The sequence below is a fragment of the Bos mutus genome, chromosome 1 (genome assembly GCF_027580195.1).
Source record: "Bos mutus isolate GX-2022 chromosome 1, NWIPB_WYAK_1.1, whole genome shotgun sequence".
In the NCBI taxonomy this organism is placed as follows: Eukaryota; Metazoa; Chordata; class Mammalia; order Artiodactyla; family Bovidae; genus Bos; species Bos mutus.
Genome location: NC_091617.1, coordinates 97,370,903 through 97,391,553, shown reverse-complemented (window position 1 = coordinate 97,391,553; position 20,651 = coordinate 97,370,903).

Here is a 20,651-nt window from a genome sequence, read left to right as displayed (position 1 = left end):
CCTAGCTATATTATGTGTTAGGTAACCAAACAAAACAAGGGAGGGATATTTACAAAATAGAGAATTCTATATACTTGGAATCATAGAAGAACAGAATTAGAAAAGACCTTAAAGAGGCTACTCTAGTCTTTTTTTTGGGTGGCGGGGGAATGAAACCAAGAATCACACGATGAAGACTTTTTCATCTCTTATCTCCTGTCTTATGTCTTTCATCTTTTGCCTTTTGATTCTGCCTTTTCCAAGACATATGAAAAATTCTTCTGACTTAGGAAGGTCACTGAACTTTGCTTTACAGAAATCCCTTTGAATCCTAGCTTTCGTGTCATAGACCTTCCAAACTTTCAGTGGCACGATTTAGTAGTTATGCTTGCTCTATCTGGGAACAGTACTTTTATACAGATATAAAGAATTGAAGCCAAAGAGAGGTCTAGGGCCCTACACTGATTTCACTGCCTTCTGAATTTTAAACATCTTTATATCTTCTTTGGCGTATATTATTCAAATATCCTATATGTTAAAAAAACAGTTTCAGTTCAGTTCACTTCAGTTGCTCAGTCAAGTCTGACTCTTTGATATTCCATGGACTGCAGCATGCCAGGCTTCCCTGTCTGTCACCAAATCCTGGAGCTTGCTCAAACTCATGTCCACAGAGTCAATGATGCCATCCAACCATCTCATCCTTTGTTGTCCCCTTCTCCTCCTGACTTCAATCTTTCACAGCATCAGGGTCTTTTCAAATGAGTCAGTTCTTCGCATCAGGTGGCCAAGCTATTGGAGTTTCAGCTTCAGCATCAATCCTTCCAATGAATATTCAGGACTGATTTCCTTTAGGATTGACTGACTGGATTTCCTTGCAGTCCAAGGGACTCTCAAGAGTCTTCTCCAACACCACAGTTCAAAAGCATCAATTCTTTGGTGCTCAGCTCTCTTTATAGTCCAACTCTCACATCCATACATGACTGGAAAAAACATAGCTTTGACTAGATGGACCTTTGTTGGCAAAGTAATGTCTCTGCTTTTTAATATCCTGTCTAGGTTAGTCATAGTTTTTCTTCCAAGGAGTAAGCGTCTTTTAATTTCATGGCTGCAATCACCATCTGCAGTGATTTTGGAGTCCCCAAAAGTAAAGTGTGCTGCTGTTTCCACTGTTTCCCCATCTATTTGCCATGAAGTGATGGGACCAGATGCCATGATGTTAGTTTTTTGAATGTTGAGTTTTAAACCAACTTTTTCACTCTTCTCTTTCACTTTCATCAAGAGGCTCTTTAGTTCTTCTTCACTTTCTGCCATAAGGGTGGTGTCATCTGCATATCTGAGGCTATTGATATTTCTCCTGGCAATCTTGATTCCAGCTTGTGCTTCCTCCAGCCTGACATTTCACATGATGTACTCTGCATATAAGTTGAATAAGCAGGGTGACAGTATATAGCCTTGACATATGCTTTTCCTAAATTGGAAACAGTCTGTTGTTCCATGTTCAGTTCTAACTGTTGCTTCTTGACCTGCAGACAGGTTTCTCAGGAGGCAGGTCGGGTGGTCTAGTATTCCCATCTCTTTCAGAATTTTCCAGTTTGTTGTGATCCACAGAGTCAAAGGCTTTGGGGTAGTCAATAAAGCAGAAGTTGATGTTTTCCTGGAACTCTCTTGGTTTTTTGATGATCCAACAGATGTTGGCAATTTGATCTCTGGTTCCTCTGCCTTTTCTAAATTCAGCGTGAACAACTGAAAGTTCTCGGTTCATGTATTGCTGACACCTGGCTTGGAGAATTTTGAGCATTACTTTGCAAGTGTGTGAGATGAGTGCAATTGTGCAGTAGTTTGAACATTCTTTGTCATTGCCTTTTTGGGATTGGAATGAAAACTGAACTTTTGCAGTCCTGTGGCCACTACTGACTTTTCCAAATTTGCTGACATATTGAGTGTAGCACTTTCACAGCATCATCTTTTAGGATTTGAAATGGCTCCACTGGAATTCCATCACCTCCACTAGCTTTGTTTGTAGTGATGATTCCTAAGGCCCACTTGACTTCCCATCCAGGATGTCTGGCTCTAGGTGAGTGATCACACCATCATGGTTATCTGGGCCATAAAGTTCTTTTTTGTGTAGTTCTTCTGTGTATTCTTTCCACCTCTTCTTAGTATCTTCTGCTCTGTTAGGTTCATATCATTTCTGTCCTTTATTGTGCCCATCTTGCAAGAAATATTCCCTTGGTATCTCTCATTGGGAACCCCCAGGGAATTTGACACTGGAGGCCAGTGGGATTTGATTACAGAACTACACAGGGCTGGGGAAACAGACTCTTGGTGGACACCAACAAAACCTTCTGTGCCCCAGGACCCAGAAGAAAGGAGCAGTGGTCCCACAAGAGACTGACCCAGACATGCCTGTGAGTGTCCAGGAGTCTCCTGTAGAGGCAAGGGTGGACAGTGGCCTGCTGCAGGGTCAGGGGCACTGAATACAACAGTGCATGCACATGTCCTTTTGAAGGAAGTCACCATTATCTTCATTACCCCTATCATAGTTTGGTCTCAGGTCAAAAAACAGGGAGAGAACACAGCCCCACCAATCAACAGAAAGTTGGATTAAAGATTTACTGAGCTTGGCCCCACCCATAAGAACAAGACCCAGTTTCCCCCACAATCAGTCTCTCCCATCAGGAAGTTTCCATAAGCCTCTTATCCTTATCCTTCAGAGGGCAGACAGACTGAAAACCACAATCACAGAAAACTAATCAAAGTGATCACGTGGACCACAGCCTTGTCTAACTCAAGGAAACTATGAGCCATGCCCTGTAGGGCCACCCAAGACAAATGGGTCATAGTGGAGAGTTCTGACAGAACATGGTCCACTGGAAAAGGGAATGGCAAATCACTTCAGTATTCTTGCCTTGAGAACCCCATGAACAGTATGAAAAGGCAAAAAGATAGGACACTGAAAGATGCAGTCCCCAGGTTGGTAGGTGCCCAATATGCTACTGGAGAAGAGTGGAGAAATAACTCCAGAAAGAATGAAGAGACAAAGCCAAAGGGAAAACAATGCCCCTGGGTGTGACTGGTGATGGAAGTAAAGTCTGATGCTGTAAAGAACAATACTGCATAGGAACCTGGAATATTAGGTCCATGAATCAAGGTAAATTGGAAGTGGTCAAACAGGAGATGATGGCAAGAGTGAACATTGACATTTTAGGAATCAGTGCACTAAAATGGACTGGAATGGGTGAATTTAATTCAGATGACCATTATATCTACTACTGTGTGCAAGAATCCCTTAGAAGAAATGGAGTATTCCTCATAGTCAACAAAAGAGTCCAAAATGCAGTACTTGGGTGAAGTCTCAAAAACAATAGAATTGTCTGTTTGTTTCAAAGGCAAACCATTCAGTATGGCAGTAATCCAAGTCTATGCCCCAACCACTAATGCCAAAGAAGCTGAAGTAGAACCGTTCGATGAAGACATACAAGACCTTCTAGAACTAACATGCCAAAAAGATGTCCTTTTCATTATGGACGACTGGAATGCAAAAGTAGGAAGTCAAGAGATACCTGGAGTAACAGGCAAGTTTGGCCTTGGAGTACAAAATGAAGCAGGGCGAAAGCTAACAGAGTTTTGCCAAGAAAATGCACTGGTCATAGCAAACACCCTTTTCCAACAATACAACAGATGATTCTACACATGGGCATCACCAGATGGTCAATACTGATATCAGATTGATTATTTTCTTTGCAGCTGAAGATGGAGACGCTCTACACAGTCAGCAAAAACAAGACCAGAAACTGACTGTGGCTCAGCTCATGAACTCCTTATTGCCAAATTCAGGCCTAAATTGAAAAATGTAGGGAAAACCAGTAGACCATTCAGGTATGACCCAAGTCAAATCCCTTACGATTATACAGTGGAAGTGACAAATAGAATCAAGGACTTAGATCTGAAAGAGTGCTGAAGAACTATGGATGGAGGTTTGTGACATTGTACAGGAGGCAGGGATCAAGACCATCCCCAAGAAAAAGAAATGCAAAAAGGCAAAATGGTTGTCTGAGGAGTCCTTACAAATAGCTGAGAAATTAAGGGAAGCAAAAGGCAAAGGAGAAAAGGAAAGATATACCCATTTGAATGCAGAGTTCCAAAGAATAGCAAGGAGAGAAATGAAAGCCTTCCTTAGTGATCAATGCAAAGAAATAGAGAAAACAATAGAATGGGAAAGACTAGCGATCTCTTCAAAAAAATTAGATACCAAGGGAACATTTCATGCAAAAAACAGTTTAACCTACAAATAACAAGCATAATTTGCCATAGTTTTCTATTTATGTAATGAAAAGCCCAATTCCTTTATTCAAATCACACAGACATTTAAGTTTAAATATGTAATTCTTTTAAGTTTATGTAAGTACCAAAGAAAACTCTGAGAACCATTATTAGTAATACCTCCATTTGTAGCCATGAGGAAAAATATCTTCTTTCCATTAGTGTGAGAGCACTTGGAATGGAAACCCTGTTGATAACAATGGATCCACTCCACATATTTTTAACTAACCAATTGTACCGCCTATATTATACTTACTCAACAAAGATATAGTCAAGGAAATTTAGAGTAATTAAATAAAAATGAATATGTGTATACTTCTAAAGCAATTGTCATCAAATTTGATCAGGAAGCATCTGAATATCATGATGATCATGACAGAATATAAATTATTAAGATAATGGATCATATTACATGGTATATGTATTTCTTAGAGAAACCATAACTTTATTATAGATATGTGTGTGCTAAGTTACTTCAGTCATATCCAACTGTTTGCAATCCTACAGACTGTAGCCCTCCAGGTTCCTCTGTCCATGGGATTCTCCAGGCAAGAAAACTGGAGTGGGTTGCCGTGCCCTCCTCCAGGGGATTTTCCCAACCCAGGGAACCAACCTGTGTCTCTTACATCTCCTGCACTGACAGGCAGGTTCTTTACCACTAGCACCACCTGGGAAGTGTTGTACAAAATCACAGACATGAATATATACGACCATGTTTATTAATTGTACAACAAGGCACAGTCACCTTTCTAGGGACTTCTATTAATACATATTTTATGATACTTGGACATTCACTTTGTCAGAATCAACAATTATCAGGTATCAGTTTTTTAAAGGAAAACTTTTATTGGTGAATATAGTAAAAAAATCTAGGTTAAAAAATTTAATCAGATGTGAACTGGAAGAAAGATTGACTATATTCAATTAACCAATGGAACTGTTTTTCAAATTTTCAGCCCACTATTGTATAATTTGGGTGCCATTGTTCCAAAGTCTATCTTATGATTTGTTGATCAATAATTTAAATGATAGATAAAGATGGTGACTGTATTTCGACCTATAAGTATATGATTTTTAAAAACAGAGAACATAAAACTTTCCTCAGTAAAGTGTTTTTAAAAACAAACTTGTGTATTATGAAAATGGTGCTTATTTTAAATATTTGTTTTTATGATATATTTTCTCTGCAATAATGTATTTGTTAAGAGTAATAAACACAAATGAAATATTAATTTTGGAAAGAGTCATTTAAACTTGAGAAATCAATAACTAGCAATAAAAAAAGTTAAATAAATCTGACATTTGTTAGATCCCCATCAGTCAATTTCACAGTGTCAATCCATTGACTGACACTGTGTTTTCTCCACTCTGATTATCTGAAAGTGTTTGTTATGACAAATTGATCATTTTAAAAGGCTTTTCTTCCCCCTTAATCTCTTTGTTTTGTTGTGACTTTTATAGACTTTTTTTCTCTTGGATATTATATCCTGATTTCTTTTTTTTTCTTTTTTGTAAACAATAAAAATATTTTATCTTTTCTAACTCACAGAGTTAGTGCCAAATTATTTGTTCATGAGGGAATATTCTTAGCACTGAAGTATTATATGTATGTTATTATTACCCTTTTCATTATTATTCAATCAAGAAAAATGCAGTGAATCAACTGGCTCAGTGTATAGATAAAATGGTTTCTACAGATGTTTCTTCTCAAACTGATTGTGGGTGTTTTTCTTTGGATAATAATAATAATTATATAATTGGTTAATGACATTTATCAAGTTCTTAATATACACCAGACACCATAGTAAGCATTTTCAAACATTTTACTTAATCTTCACAATAGTTATTTGGTAGATATGAGTTTGCATCTGATTTTTCTTTTAATTAATAACAGTTCAGAAAGTTGAGAACTAAAGGAATCTAATCACTGTTGAGGTCATAGGGCTCATAAGTAGACAGAGCTCAGGTTTGCCTGATTCTGGGGGCCAAACTCTCGTCTGTATTATGCGTGTGATTCTAAAGCACTACCATATAGGATGAAATCTATAGCTGAAAATTTGATAAAGTAATAAAATCTATGAGAGTAGGTTCATACTCCAGATTCCAGTCAAGACACGTGATTTAGTCACATTTTCAACCACTATCATTTTTGGCATGTAAAAAGATGTGTGTGTGTGTGTGTGTGTGTGTGTATGATTTTTTTTTTATGACATGTGTATAGGCAATGATTAAGCAAATGGTATCTCTGAGTGACCTTAACTTTCAACAAAGAACAATCACACTAATTTAACTGTACCTTGTTCTCTCCCAATTCCCAACCAGATTCTTAAAAATAGAATGAAAAAAAAAAAAATCCCTAGGGTGATTTAACTTAGGCACTGCATATTTTGTTTCTTGTTGCTGTTTAGTTGCTAAGTTGTGTCTGACTCATTGTGACCCATAAACTGTAGCCCTCAGGCTCTTTTGTCCATGGGGTCTGCCAGGCAAGAATACTGGAGTGAGTTGCCATTTCCTTCTCCAGGGGATCTTCCCAAACCAGGGATCAAACCCAAGTCTCCTGCGTTAGCCGGAAGATTCTTTACCACTGAGCCACCAGGGAAGCCCATTTTGGCTCTTAAGTGACAATAGTATTTCCAAATATCTCTTGGCCCTGTTTATCTGTCCACTTAACTACAGACCTTACAGGCATTCTTTGCTGGAAAGAGGAAACAGGTTTTCTTTTCACAGTTGTGGGAATGTAATACTCCATTTCTTAGGATTGCTAGGGATAGAACTTAACATTCCTTATTTTCAAACTTTTGATGATGGCTTTTTGTACCAAGAAATCCATCACCTCTACCATCCCCTTCCAACTTATGTATCTGTATCCTAGCTCTACCCTTGAACTCATCACACCTTCATGCCTTTCTCTCTGCTTGAAGTACTCTTCATTCTCTGCATGGTGAAGTTATTCCTCCTTAAAGGCTCATTCAAAGAGTCTAACTTAGTCCAATCCACCCCTCACCCACCCAAAAGTATAAAGAAGTTTTCTTTTCAGGCTTCTACAGCACAGAAGCTGGCATGTACTAGGAGGGAAACAATGATTTATGGAATTGTCAACTGCATTAAAAATGAATTAGAGACTGATCTACCTGTCAGGGGGCCTCTTCTCTTTTACAAAATTTAGAGCTCCTTGTTTAAATTTCAAACACTCATTCCCCTTGTGGCTATAATTGGCTTGGACAAGCAATAGCCAAATGAACATATGTGGACAGTAGATGCCAAATAATGCAATTTTATTGAAATATTCATGTGGCTTTTTTGTTGGCGGGAGAGAATACTGCTATCTCACCATAAAGACTTAGTTCGAAAAATGCAACATAAGGAAAAAACCAGATCCCATCTGCCAGGCAAAATAGCTATAAAGTGGAGAAATCAGGTTTTTAATGAATCCTTTGAGAGTAACTTGAGTTATTTTTTAATGTAAGAGCAAATAAACTCTTGAGCAGAGCTGCATAGCCGTGTAGTATTCTTTTAATTTATAGCTAGGCCAAATCCAAATCCTGGTTTTAGCTAAATTAGAATTTTCCCAGAAGAGAGAATGATTAGACAATACAAGTGGGCTTATGTTGGCTTTCTACAATCTGGCTCACGGTCTTAGGGGACTAGAATTCCATCCTCAATTCAAGGCAAGTAAACATTTCTCCATATATTCACGAAACTCACTGTGCAACTTGGCTGGAGTTCTCTGTTTTCTTTAGCACATATCCACAAAAACAAGAGTGCTGGTCTTCCATATTCCACTCTGAATGAGTGTGGGATAAGATAAAACACCTGTTCTTTCTTCTTTCTTGGCCAACATTGTCTGTCTCCATTTTCAGACTTCTGTTTTGATTAATGTTTTTTTCCTACTAATAGACCCATTTGAAATATAACTCATTCCATGGATTTTAATGATTAACAAAGAAAGAATCTTTAACAATAAGGTACTACTGTACAGCAACAGAAAGCTATATTCACTATCCTGTGATAAACCATAATGGAAAAGAATATGAAAAAGGATGTGTATACATACATGTGGGGTTTCCCCAGTGACTCAGCAGTAAAGAATCTGCCTGCAATGCAAGAGACTTGCAGGAGACATGGGTTTGATTCCTGAGTCGGGAAGATACCCTGGAGGAGGAACTGGCAACCCGCTCCAGTATTGTTGCCTAAAAAATCCCAAGGACAGAAGAGCCTGGTGGGATATAGTCCATTGGTTCGCAGAGTTGGACATGATGGAGTGATTAAACAAAAACAAACACAAACAAACATCCATATGTGTATGCACAACTGAATCACTTTGCTGTGCAGTCGAAATTAATGCAACATTGTAAATCAGCTATACTTCAATGAAATCTATTTTAAAAAGTTAAGATTACCTACATTGATAAAAATTATTTGTAATGTACATTGTGTAAAGCAAGACATTGTAAATGATCAGGAGTTTTTAGGGTTTGTCACTCTTGAGGTGCATTCTTCTCCTTAATACTTCATGCATGGAGAATTCTGCAGAAACTTCACTTTGAATCTTAGAAATCAAGTGAAGGTAAACATCAAAATAGCCCAGAATTGTAAATATATATATATATATGTATATGTTCTATTATGTTTATTGGAAGATAGATGGTTACTGGTTTGGAATTTCTAATACTATCTGACTGGTTCCCAAATGAATAGTGTTACTGGAAGATAGCTGGTTACTGGTTTGGAATTTCTAATACTATTTGGCTCTTTCCTAAATGAATAGTGTTACAAGTGTATTTGTATTTGCTTCCTGTTTGAGGCTGACAAGAAGTGAAGATATCACACTCAGTGGGGATCACACAACGGGCATCCTGGGAACTAAGGGGCTGGGACGTCAGGAAGTTTGACCAGAGAATGTCTTGTGCCATTTTTGAGTAAGATGGTGTGGAAGTTGATGACATAGAGAAAGGGATGGATAAAATGGGTCATGTCCAAACATGTGATCAGATGAGCGATAGAAATCTGAGCCCAATCTTATTCTTTCTGATCTGTCTTAAGCCCCTGTAAACCCCAAGCCAAGGGAACCCTGCCCTAACATTATGGTGCAAAGCACATTATGGTGAATTAGACAAGTCACTATATTCTGCCACTTCTATTTTTTAAAATGGAGGCTTTATAACAAGGAATTTACTGCTCTCTTATCATTGTTCTCAAGGCCAATATGCCCCTGTGACTCCTAGCACAAGTCAGCATTTTCTGTCAATATGGGAGGGAAGTGGGAATGGAGTGGGGAAAAGTGAGGGAAAGAAAAATCAAGATCTGAGGTCTAGAGTATTGGGCAAACATGTTAGCAATGTTTAAAATCATAGAATCCAAGAGTTGAAAATGTCTTAAAAACCCCACAGTCTGAGTTCTCAGTGAAGCAATCATTTTTATAACCATGTCTGATATCCACCCTATCTCTTCTTAAATGCCTTCAGTAATTCTTGAATATCAACCTGTTCCCTTGTTATTAGAAATGTCTTTCTTAAATTAAAACAGGCGCTAAACTCCATAGAACTTGTAGTCTTTGGAAAATGTCTTGTTACTCCTCTACTTGACAGTTTTTTGAAGAGTTGAAACCAGCTTTAATGTTATTTTATTCTTGTTTTTTCTCCAAGGGAAAAAGCTTTAACGGCTCCTGATATCCTTTACTAACCTCCTCTGAATGTGTCCCAGATTAACAGTGAGTCATTTCTATAATTGCCAAAGCTGTAGCTGATGTTTAAAATAGATTATAGATTACTATATAAAACTTAGTTTATTTCTATTTAATTAACAGTGTTTATTGTGTCAAATCACCTATAATCTCACCCCTAAGATAACCACAGCTTACATTACCATATGCTTCTTTTCATATTGATATATTTTATATCATTTCTGTAGAATGCATTATAGACATAACTTTGAGCCCTGCTTTATTTCTAATGTTATGTTTGAACAACTTCCTACCTTCTTAACAATCTTTGTGAAGATGCCTGCAGTAATTCATCTTAAATCTAGTATTCTAAATTCTATCCTGATAATATCTTCTTCTTGACCCCTTCACCCTAAGTATCTGCAGAAATTCTTTTTGAAGCACTTAGTCAACATCAAGACTATGGCTATAAAGACTTGAAGCACTTGGCAGGTAATCATTGACAACAAAACACTTCAGGTATAACAGAAAACCAGTGCTTTTTTTTTTAATTTAGAAAGTTGGTTTAAACTGAGAACACTTCTCTCTCTTTTGTTGACCAAGTCTTCCTTATTGAAAAGACACTTCTGAAGCAGATAAGGAAATTTACACTCTCTATTCACAAGGTGTTTAATCTCTGTATTCTCATGATGACACACTGAGGGCCATTAGCCAAGGAGACTCTCTCCTGATGACAGAGGTGGATTCCCAGTGAAAGGAATCAAGTGAAGGTAAGCAGCACAAGGCTTTGTAACCATAGTTACTTTAAGTCTAAGATTATAAACGTATTGTTTCCATTATGAAAGATGCATTAACATTCCTTTTTGTCCAGTCTTAGAAACCTTGTTATCATGGCCAGCTTGTTTACTTACTTATCTCTTAAAAGATGGCTAGGCTTAATTAACACTTAAACATTAACCTTGAAGATATGTCCTGGGAGGGCCAGAGAAGGGGGATAGAACTCCTTGAAAATGGGATGGAGTAATCTCGAAGAAATGCTGAAATTCTGAGAGAAGCAAAAGCTTTATCTTATGAGCCCCTTTAAGAATCTGCTCCTGCCAACCAGGAAAATTCTGGAAGTCACTACTGATGTCATTAGGCACGCACCTGAATTAAATGAAGGGTAGATGGGGGCACTTTGGAAAGAAATCTTTAAAAGACAAAATTGCTATATACTTTGCAGCTAATCATCTCGTTGTAGCAGATGTTTTCTTGCAAATGGTATGAAGTGAAGTCAAGTGAAATCGCTCAGTCATGTCTGACTGTTTGCAACCCCATAGACTGCAGGCTGCCAGGCTCCTCTGTCCATGGGATTTTCCAGGCAATAGTACTGGAGTGGATTGCCATTTCCTTCACCAGGAGATCTTCCCAACCCAGGGCTCGAACCCTGGTCTCCTACATTGTAGACAGACGCTTTACCATCTGAGCCACCAGGGAAGTCCAAATGGTATATATATACATATATATTCCCAGTAAACCATTGGAATGAGTCACATATTCCTAACAATGAAGTAAAATGTTCTTTAATGACTAGGCTGTCACCACATTTAGGGAAATTGCTTCCTCAGTTATATTTTCTCCTTTTGTAGCATAGAACACATCCTGAAAACCACACATTTCTATCATTTGTCTGAGAAGTTGGCTATTATAAACCAATATATTGATTATGGAAGTATTGTAGCATTGCTATTTCCATGAGCGTTTTCAAAGAATTACCAGTCTGAGTCATCTCTAATTATTTATGGTAAATTTCTAAGGTTAGGAATTTTCAACTGGCTTCTCAAAAATATTATAAACACTAGTGTAGCCTTCTTTGAGACGTCCAAAATTTCTATCTTATAAAGCAAGGAGAAACTTAACTTTAATTCAACAGGACTGTATTAGTTAATATGATAACCCTCCCCAACATGACTTTCCATGTTTACCTGAATTGCATGCATTTTAACATGGTTTTCTCAAAGAAACCTTCTGTTTCACTGCACTGAATTAATCAATCCACCACCCCATTCCCTGATCACAATTTGCACCCTCATAGTACCTTAAATTTCTTCATGTAACTTAGTACACTTTTAATCCTTACTCAGTGCCTGTTTTCTCCACCAAGTTTAAAACTACACCAAACCAGAGACCTAATATATGCTTTCTCAGTGTTGGTTTCTTAGAACCGAACATAACTGCCTTGTACATGGCTGGCTCTTCATCAATATTTGTTGAATGAACAAAATTAAGGCATTAAATATGCTCAGAGTTTTTTTTTTTTTTTTAAGAGTTTTTTAAATTTATTTTTTAATTGGAGGAAAATTGGTTTACCATGTTGTGTTGATTTCTGTGTTGATACAACAGTGCAAATCAGTCATAATTGTACATGTATCACCCTGCTCTTAAGCTTCCCTCCCCTCCCTCTGTCCCACTGCTGTAGGTCATCACAGGGCACCAAGCTGGGCTCCCTGTGTTTTATAGCAACTTCTCACCAGCTCTCTATTCTACATATGGTAATGCACATGTTTCAGTGCTGCTCTCTCAATTGTCCCACCCTCTCCTTTCCCCGTTGTCTCCACGAGTCTGTTCTCTATGTCTGAGTCTTTATTGTTGCACTGCAAATAGATTCACCGGTACCACATTTCTAGCATCCATACATATGTGTTAACGTATGATATTTGTTTTTCTTTTTCTGACTTCATTCTACTCAGAATTTTTGAGGCAAGAGCTTTTCCATAATACCACATTACTAATTCAGATGTCTAGTACATCTGAATTGAGGCATGCCCATGGTTAGTGACAGAGTTTGCCATTTTGGAGGAAATACTTTTTTTTTTCCCCTCTCACTCTATTCTCTAGTCTGCTTCAGGAGGAGGATAAACATAATGAAAGGACAGTGTTGGGTCATGAGCAAAGATATAAAACCCTCGATGTGGTGATAAAAGAGGCAAAGGCATCTTGTATTCTACTATTAATAATAAATGTTCTTTGTTACTGACAAAGAACTTTCAAACTCTTGATAATTGAGAATGCATGCTCTAGTAGAGAGAAATTGAGACTGTATGATCAAATGAAACCTTTAAAAAGTGTGTATTATTATTATTTTTAATTGTCTGGATCAGAATTTTTGCTTTATTATATATCAAATACTAACACTGTTTTGTTTTATTTGTTTTAAAGAGAAGTTATATTATATAGTAAAAATTTTTAATTATCCTCTTTGTAGAGTCTCTTGATTTTCACGGTATTGAAATAATATTCCAGTTAACTACAATCCAGTCTGAGGAGAAGAGGCAAATCTCTTGTGTGGAAGAGTTTCGAAAAAATTATGTAGACACTCTACCCCAAAGGAAGTGGAGTATAACTTGCCATTACTTAGGTATGGGCTTTTCATAGTGACTTCTTCCCAAAGAATATAATGCGAAAGGCAGGGGGCAGGAGTTTAATTAACAATGGAGAAATCTGACCAATATTCCCTCAGGTAGGTGAACATCAACAGGGATATGTCACATTGGTAGTCTGTACCCTTGATGTTTTGTGATGAAAATGACACCTTACTTCTGTGGTCTTCCTCCCTAAAAGTCAACATCACAGCCTAACCAGGAGAAAAACATCAGTCAGTGTACACAAAATAGCTGACGAGTACTCCTCAAAATGATTAGAGTTATAAAAAACAAGGAAAGTCAGAAATTGTCATAACCAAGAGGAACACAAGGAAACATGATAACAAAATGTCACATGGTATTCTGGATGGGAAAAGACACTTGGTAAGAACTAGGAAATCTGAGTAAAGTGTGTGCTTTAGTTAATAATAGTGTATGTATATCAGTTCATTACTTGTAACAAGGGAAGGAAAGTTAGAGTAACTCAGTTGTGTCTGGCTCTTTGTGACCCCATGGACTATACAATCCATGGAATTTTCTAGGCCAGAATACGAGAGTGGGTAGCTGTTCCCTTCTCCAGGGGAACTTCTCAACCCAGGGAACGAACCCACGTCTCCTGCATTGCAGGCAGATTCTTCATCAGCTGAGCCACCAGGGAAGTCAACTTGTGACAAGTGTGCCCTACTGATATAAACATCAATAAAGGAAACTGTGTGGAGAAAGTCTCTGCAGTATGTTTGTAATTTTTCTCTAAATCTAAAATTGTTTTAAATTAGAAATATTATTTTTTGGCCTCACCTTGCGACATGTGGGATCTTAGTTCCCTTAAAGAAAGTGAAAGTGTTAGTCACTCAGTCATTTCCAACTTTTTTCAACCCCATGGACTATAGCCTGCCAGGCTCCTTTATCCCAGGAATTGTCCAGGCAAGAATACTGGAGTGACAATCCCTTCTCCAGGGGATCTTCCCGACTCAGACATTAAACCCAGGTCTCCTGCCTTGCAGGCAAATTCTTTATCAGCTGAGCCACAAAGGAAGCCCTGACCAGGGATCAAATCCATGCCCCCTTCCTTGGAAGTGGGAGTCTTAACCACTGGACCACCAAGGGAGTCCCCTAGAAAGTTTATTTTATTTAAAATAGTGACTTTTCAAACCTTAAAATTTTACTAGATTAAAATTTATGTGGTCACAAGTTGAACTCTATTTACAATAGTTGTTCTAAGAAGAACAGGGACCACATTAGTTTCCTAGGGCTGCTATAAGAAAGCACCACAAACTATGTGGCTGAAACAATAAAATTGTCTCATACTTCTGGTAGATAGAAATCTGAGATCAAGATGTCAGCAGGTTTGGTTCTTTCTGAAGACTGTGAAGAAGAATCCATTCCATACCTCCTGTCTGGCTTCTGATGATTTACTGACCATCTTCAGCATCCTTACCTTGTAGACGCATCTCCTAGATCTCTGTTATCATATCCACATAGCATTCTCCTTGTGCATGTCTGCTCCTGTTCAAATTTTTAGTTTATAAGTACAGTAGTCATATTGGATTGGCTTCCCAGGTGGTGCTAGTGGTAAAGACCCCATCTGCTAACGCAGAAGACATAAAAGACATGAGTTAGATCCCTGGTTCAAGAAGATCCCCTGGAGTAGGGCATGACAGTCCACTCCAGTATTCTTGCCTGGAGAATCCCCATGGACAGAGGAGCTTGGTGGACTACAGTCCATAGTGTGCAAAGAGCCAGACCCAGCTGAAGAAACTTAGCACTTATTGGATTAGGGTCTACCCTAATAACTTCATCTTAACTTAAACATCTCCAAAGACCATATTCTCAAATTAAAGTGAAGTCACTCAGTCATGTCTGACTCTTTGCAACCCCATGGACTGTAGCCTGCCAGGCTCCTTCGTCCAAGGAATTTTTCAGGCAAGGATACTGGAGTGGGTTGCCATTTCCTTCTCAAGGGGATCTCCCCGACCTAGGGATCGAACCTGGGTCTACCACACTATAGGCAGACTCTTTACCATCTACATTCTGGTTAATAGATGTCTGTCCAGGGTCCATTCTCAAATTAAGTCATATTCACAATTACCTCTAGTAATACATTGGAATACAGTTCCGGGAATGTAATTCAACCCATAACAAACACAGTCTTTGAACTCTAAGTGTCTGTTCATCCAGGAAGTCACCTTACCCCTGGATGACCACATGAGAGTGGTAGGGTAAGAATGATACTAAAGTTTTCTTGTAAGCCTGTACCTTCTACTTACTGAATGTGATCCTGGAACTATCTATCTACTGACTCTTTTATAGGGCCAATCAGATTCAGAGTTTCCTACATTTGCGTTGACACAATCATAGCTAAATCTAGAGATGTAACTTTTAGCTACTTCTTAAATTGATAAGAATTTTGAAGCTCAAATGAGTGTGAAAATATTGAACTTGGATGTGCATATTTCTCTCTTCTTGTCACCATGCCATCTTCCATCTTCCCAACTTTCAATCATGTTCAGTAGTTGAAGTGTTCAAATATGATTACAAAGCACAGGAACTGATCAATCAAAGATTTTTTTCAAAACATAGTTTCAAGAAATCTGCTCAGCTCAGTCAAACCTTTTGAAGATAATATGTAGGTAGTCAGGAGTATTGTCAATGGAGTTAATTATATATAGACTCCTCAACCAATCAGACTTAGAAACCCACTTATGTGGGCATTTATCTAATTCTTCTTCTGACCTGTTACAGGGGATATTCTCCTCTTACTTCTTTTAAGACTAATTTCTCCACTTAAGCCTCAAGTCACATCACTTCAAAGATCCACAATATAAATAATATAACAAGGAAAGTATGTATTTTAGGTAGTATGTTAGATAGTAATAATTGTTAAGGAGAAAAACAGAGCATGGAAAGGCTATATGAAATGTTATACTTTGAAATTCCTAGATAAGGTGTCCAGGGATAGTCGTATTGAAATGATGAAGACAGAGTTAAGAACTAAAAGAAAGGAGAAATTTACACATGTTGCTATCTGCAGGGAGACAACCAATAATGTTCCAGGAAGAAGGAAGAGCTAATGTGAAAACACTAAGCAGGCAGCTTGCCTGGCATGTTCGAGGACAAGGTAGCTGGAACAGAGAGAATGAAGGGAAGAATATTAAGAAATGAAACCAAAGAGTTGCCAAGGAACCAGATCATTTAAGAGTTTGTTCAACATAGTATTTTTGTTTTTACTCTGAGTGATGTGGAAATTCATTTTTGAAAAGAGGACTAATAGGAAAATAATTATGTTTTGCTGGGTAGATTTGATTTATGGAGAAATAGGAGTAAAAGAGAAGAGAGACTAGTGAGGAGCTATTACCTTAATCCAGGCAAGAGAAGATGGTGTCCAACATGTCAAGAGGAGAGTGCATGCTAAGTTGCTTCAGTCGTGTCTGACTCTTTGTGACCCTATGGACTGTAGCCTGACAGGCTCCTTTCTCCATGAGATTCTCCAGGCAAGAATACTGGAATGGGTTGCCATTCTCCTTTAGGATCTTCCCAACTCAAGGATCAACTGCATGTCTTTTAATGTCTCCTGCATTGGCAGGAGGTTCTTTACCACTAGCACCACCTGGGAAGCCAAGAGTACAGCTGGTAGGTGTTAATTTTTGATATATTTCATGCAGAACAAAGAAAATTTTCTGATGCAATGGATGTGGAGAAAGAGAATGGATGATGCAATGGATGTGGACAATGGATGTGTAAGAAAGAGAAGAGCAAAAAAAAAATTTGTGAAAGAATCAAATTGCTCTTTGAGATGAGAAGGACAACAGAAAGAGCTAGAATTTTATTGGGGAGGGGCAGGCATCAGGAGTTAGTTAAGTTTGAGATAGCTATTATTTTTAGGGGGAAATGTCACGTAGGCTCTTCCAGACTTGAGTCCAAAATTCGTGGGGAAAGTTAGGCTGGGGACATAGTGTTTTGAGCCATTAGGATATAGATGGTTTTTCAAACCATGAGAATGGATGAGATGACCTAAGCAATGAGTGTAGGAAGAAAAGAGAAGTGGTCCAAGGACTCAGCCCTGGATGTGCCAGCATCTATTAATTTTCATTCTTCCTCTAATATTCCTCTTGTATATTTTCTGCAGACTAATCTCTTTTGTAAGTAACCACTAGTGGTTGGCATTGCTCTACTGTGTGTCAAAAAGTTACAGTAATTAAGAGATCATGGTATTGGCTTATAAAGATATAATGAACAGAATCAAGATTCCTATCAACAGACAGATATGTATATGGACATGTGATTTATAACTACATTGGTACTATAATAGTTGGGATATATGGTCTTTTCAATAAATGATACTGGGAAAACTGACTATGCATAGAAAAATTAAAAAAAAAACTTGACCTTATTTCATATCATACGCAAGCATCAAATCCATATGCATTATTGGCTTAAATATTAAAGGTAAAACAAAAAAGCATCTAAAGACAATTTGTGTAATATATTCATAATCTTGTTTTAAGTAAAAACTTAAATGAGAAACAAAAGCATTAAGCATAAAGAAAGGATAGATAAATGAGGATATATATTAAAACTGAATATTTCTGTTCATCAAAATATACAAGATAGTTAAAAACAAATCACCAAGAGAAGAAATATGCTTTCAACATGTATTACTGATACAGACCTTTTTTCCCAAATTGTATAAAGGACTCTTACCTAGGAGTAAGAGACAAGCAGAAAACCCAATTAAAAAAAAGACCAAGAGAGCTGAAAAGGCACTATACACACACACTGTGGTAGCAAATACCTAGTAAACATATGGAATATATGACAAGATATTCAAACTCATTAGAAACCATGAAAATACACATTAAGAGCACCTAAAGAATGTCCAAATTTTAAAATGTTGATAATAATAAATATTATGGGCACAACAGAAATTCTCACACACTAGTACTTTGTGATAGAGTACTACAACTACTTTGGAACAATGCATCTTCTAAAGTTGCTCATATTTTGAAAGTGAAAGTGTTCATCACTCAGTTGTGTCTGAACTCTTTGTGACCCCATGGACTGTAGCTTACCAGGCTCCACTGTCCATGGAATTCTCCAGGCAAGAATACTGGAGTGGGTTGCCATTCCCTTCTACAGGGGATCTTTCCCACCCAGGGATTCAACCCGGTTTTCCCACAAAGCAGGAAGATTCTTTACTGTCTGAACCACCAGGGAAGACCAACCATATTTCATGACCCCATAATTTTACTCTTTAATATACACTCAAGATAATACCAAATATGCACAAAATTATTCATAATAGCATCATACAAAATAGACAAAAATGGGGAAAATGTCCTTTAACAAATAAATATTAATGCACATAGTGTGTGTGTATATATATATAACTCAATTTAAATACACTTTAAAAACAGGAAAACCTGAAGTGTTTGACAATACAGACTTTGATGGTATTAAAAAAAGTAAGGAAATCATTAGGCTAGCATTCAAAGCATTGGTAATTTTGAGGGAGAGGGAGACAGTGGGCACAAAGAGGCCTCCCTTGAACTGACAATAATTTATTTCATGTCATGACAATAATTACATGGCTATTTGCTTTGTGATGATAATTGCACTCTCAGAAAGAAAAATATGATTGAATTCAGTTCAGTTCAGTCGCTCAGTCATGTCCGACTCTTTGCAACCCCATGGACTGCAGCGCACCAGGCTTCCATGTCCATGAACAACTCCCAGACTTTATTCAAACTCATATCCTTTGAGTCAGTGATGCCATCCAACCATCTCATCTTCTGTTGTCCTCTTCTCCCTGCCTTCAATCTTTGCCAGCATCAGGGTCTTTTCCAATGAGTCAGTTCTTCGCATCTGGTGGCCAAGCTATTGGAGTTTCCGCTTCAGCATCAGTCCTTCTAATGAATAATCAAGACTGAATTCCTTTAGGATTAACTGGTTGAAACTCCTTGCAGTCCAAGGGACTCTCAAGAGTCTTCTCCAACACCACAGTTCAAAAGCGTCAATTCAACATTCAACTTTCTTTATAGTCCAACTCTCACAACCATAAATGACTACTGGAAAAACCATAGCTTTGACTAGACGGACCTTTGTTGGCAAAGTAATGTCTCTGCTTTTGAATATGCTATTTAGGTTGGTCATAACTTTTCTTCCAAGGAGCAAGCATCTTTTAATTTCATGGCTGCAGTCACCATCTGCAGTGATTTTGGAGCCCCCCAAAAATAAAGTCTGACACTGTTTCCATTGTTTCCCCATCTATTTGCCATGAAGTGATGGGACCAGATGCCGTGATCTTAGTTTTCTGAATGTTGTGTTTTAAGCCAACTTTTTAACTCTCCTCTTTCACTTTCATCAAGAGGCTCTTTAGTTCTTTGCTTTCTGCTATAAGTGTGGTACCATCTGTATATCTGAGGTTATTGATATTTCTCCTGGCAATCTTGATTTCAGCTTGTGCTTCATCCAGCCCAGCATTTTTCATGATGTACTCTGCATATAAGTTAAATAAGCAGGGTGACAGTATACAGCCTTGAAGTACTCCTTTCCCAATTTGGATCCAGTCTGTTGTTCCATGTCTGGTTCTAACTGTGTTTTCTATACCTGCATACAGATTTCTCAGGAGGCAGGTCAGGTGGTCTGGTATTCTTATCTAAGAATTTTCCATAGTTTTTTTTGATCCACACAGTCAAGGGGTTTGGCATAGTCAATAAAGCAGAAATAGATGTTTTTTTGGAACTCTCTTGCTTTTTTGATGATCCAGTGGATGTTGGGAATTTGATATCTGTTTCCTTTGCCTTTTCTAAATCCAGCTTGAACATCTGGAAGTTCACAGTACCTGATTGAATTAGGAAACAAAGATCAATTATAAATTTTTGTTACAGCTCTTTTGTTAAAAAAAAAAAATCCTGCCTAGTATAGTGCTGTGTTGTATGCTTCTTTTAATTTTGTGCCTGTGTCAGCTCTAGCAATTGGTAGGGCACTGTAAAAGAAAACAAAAGAGGGACACAGAGCAGCATGATCATATCAGACCAAGAAGAAGAGTTTGTGATTAGGGAGAGCAAAACTTTTCTCACTTGACAATCTGATTGATGGATACTCTGACTGATCTTGGAACACTCATGAGCCAAATAATAAAGTTTTGTGATCGATTATTAATATCTACCCTCTTAGTCCATACAGGCTGCTATAACAAAGCACTGGTGGCTGATAACAACAGAAATTTATTTTTCAGAGTTTTGGAAATTTGAAGTCCAAATCAAGGAATCAGTGTGATTGCCTTC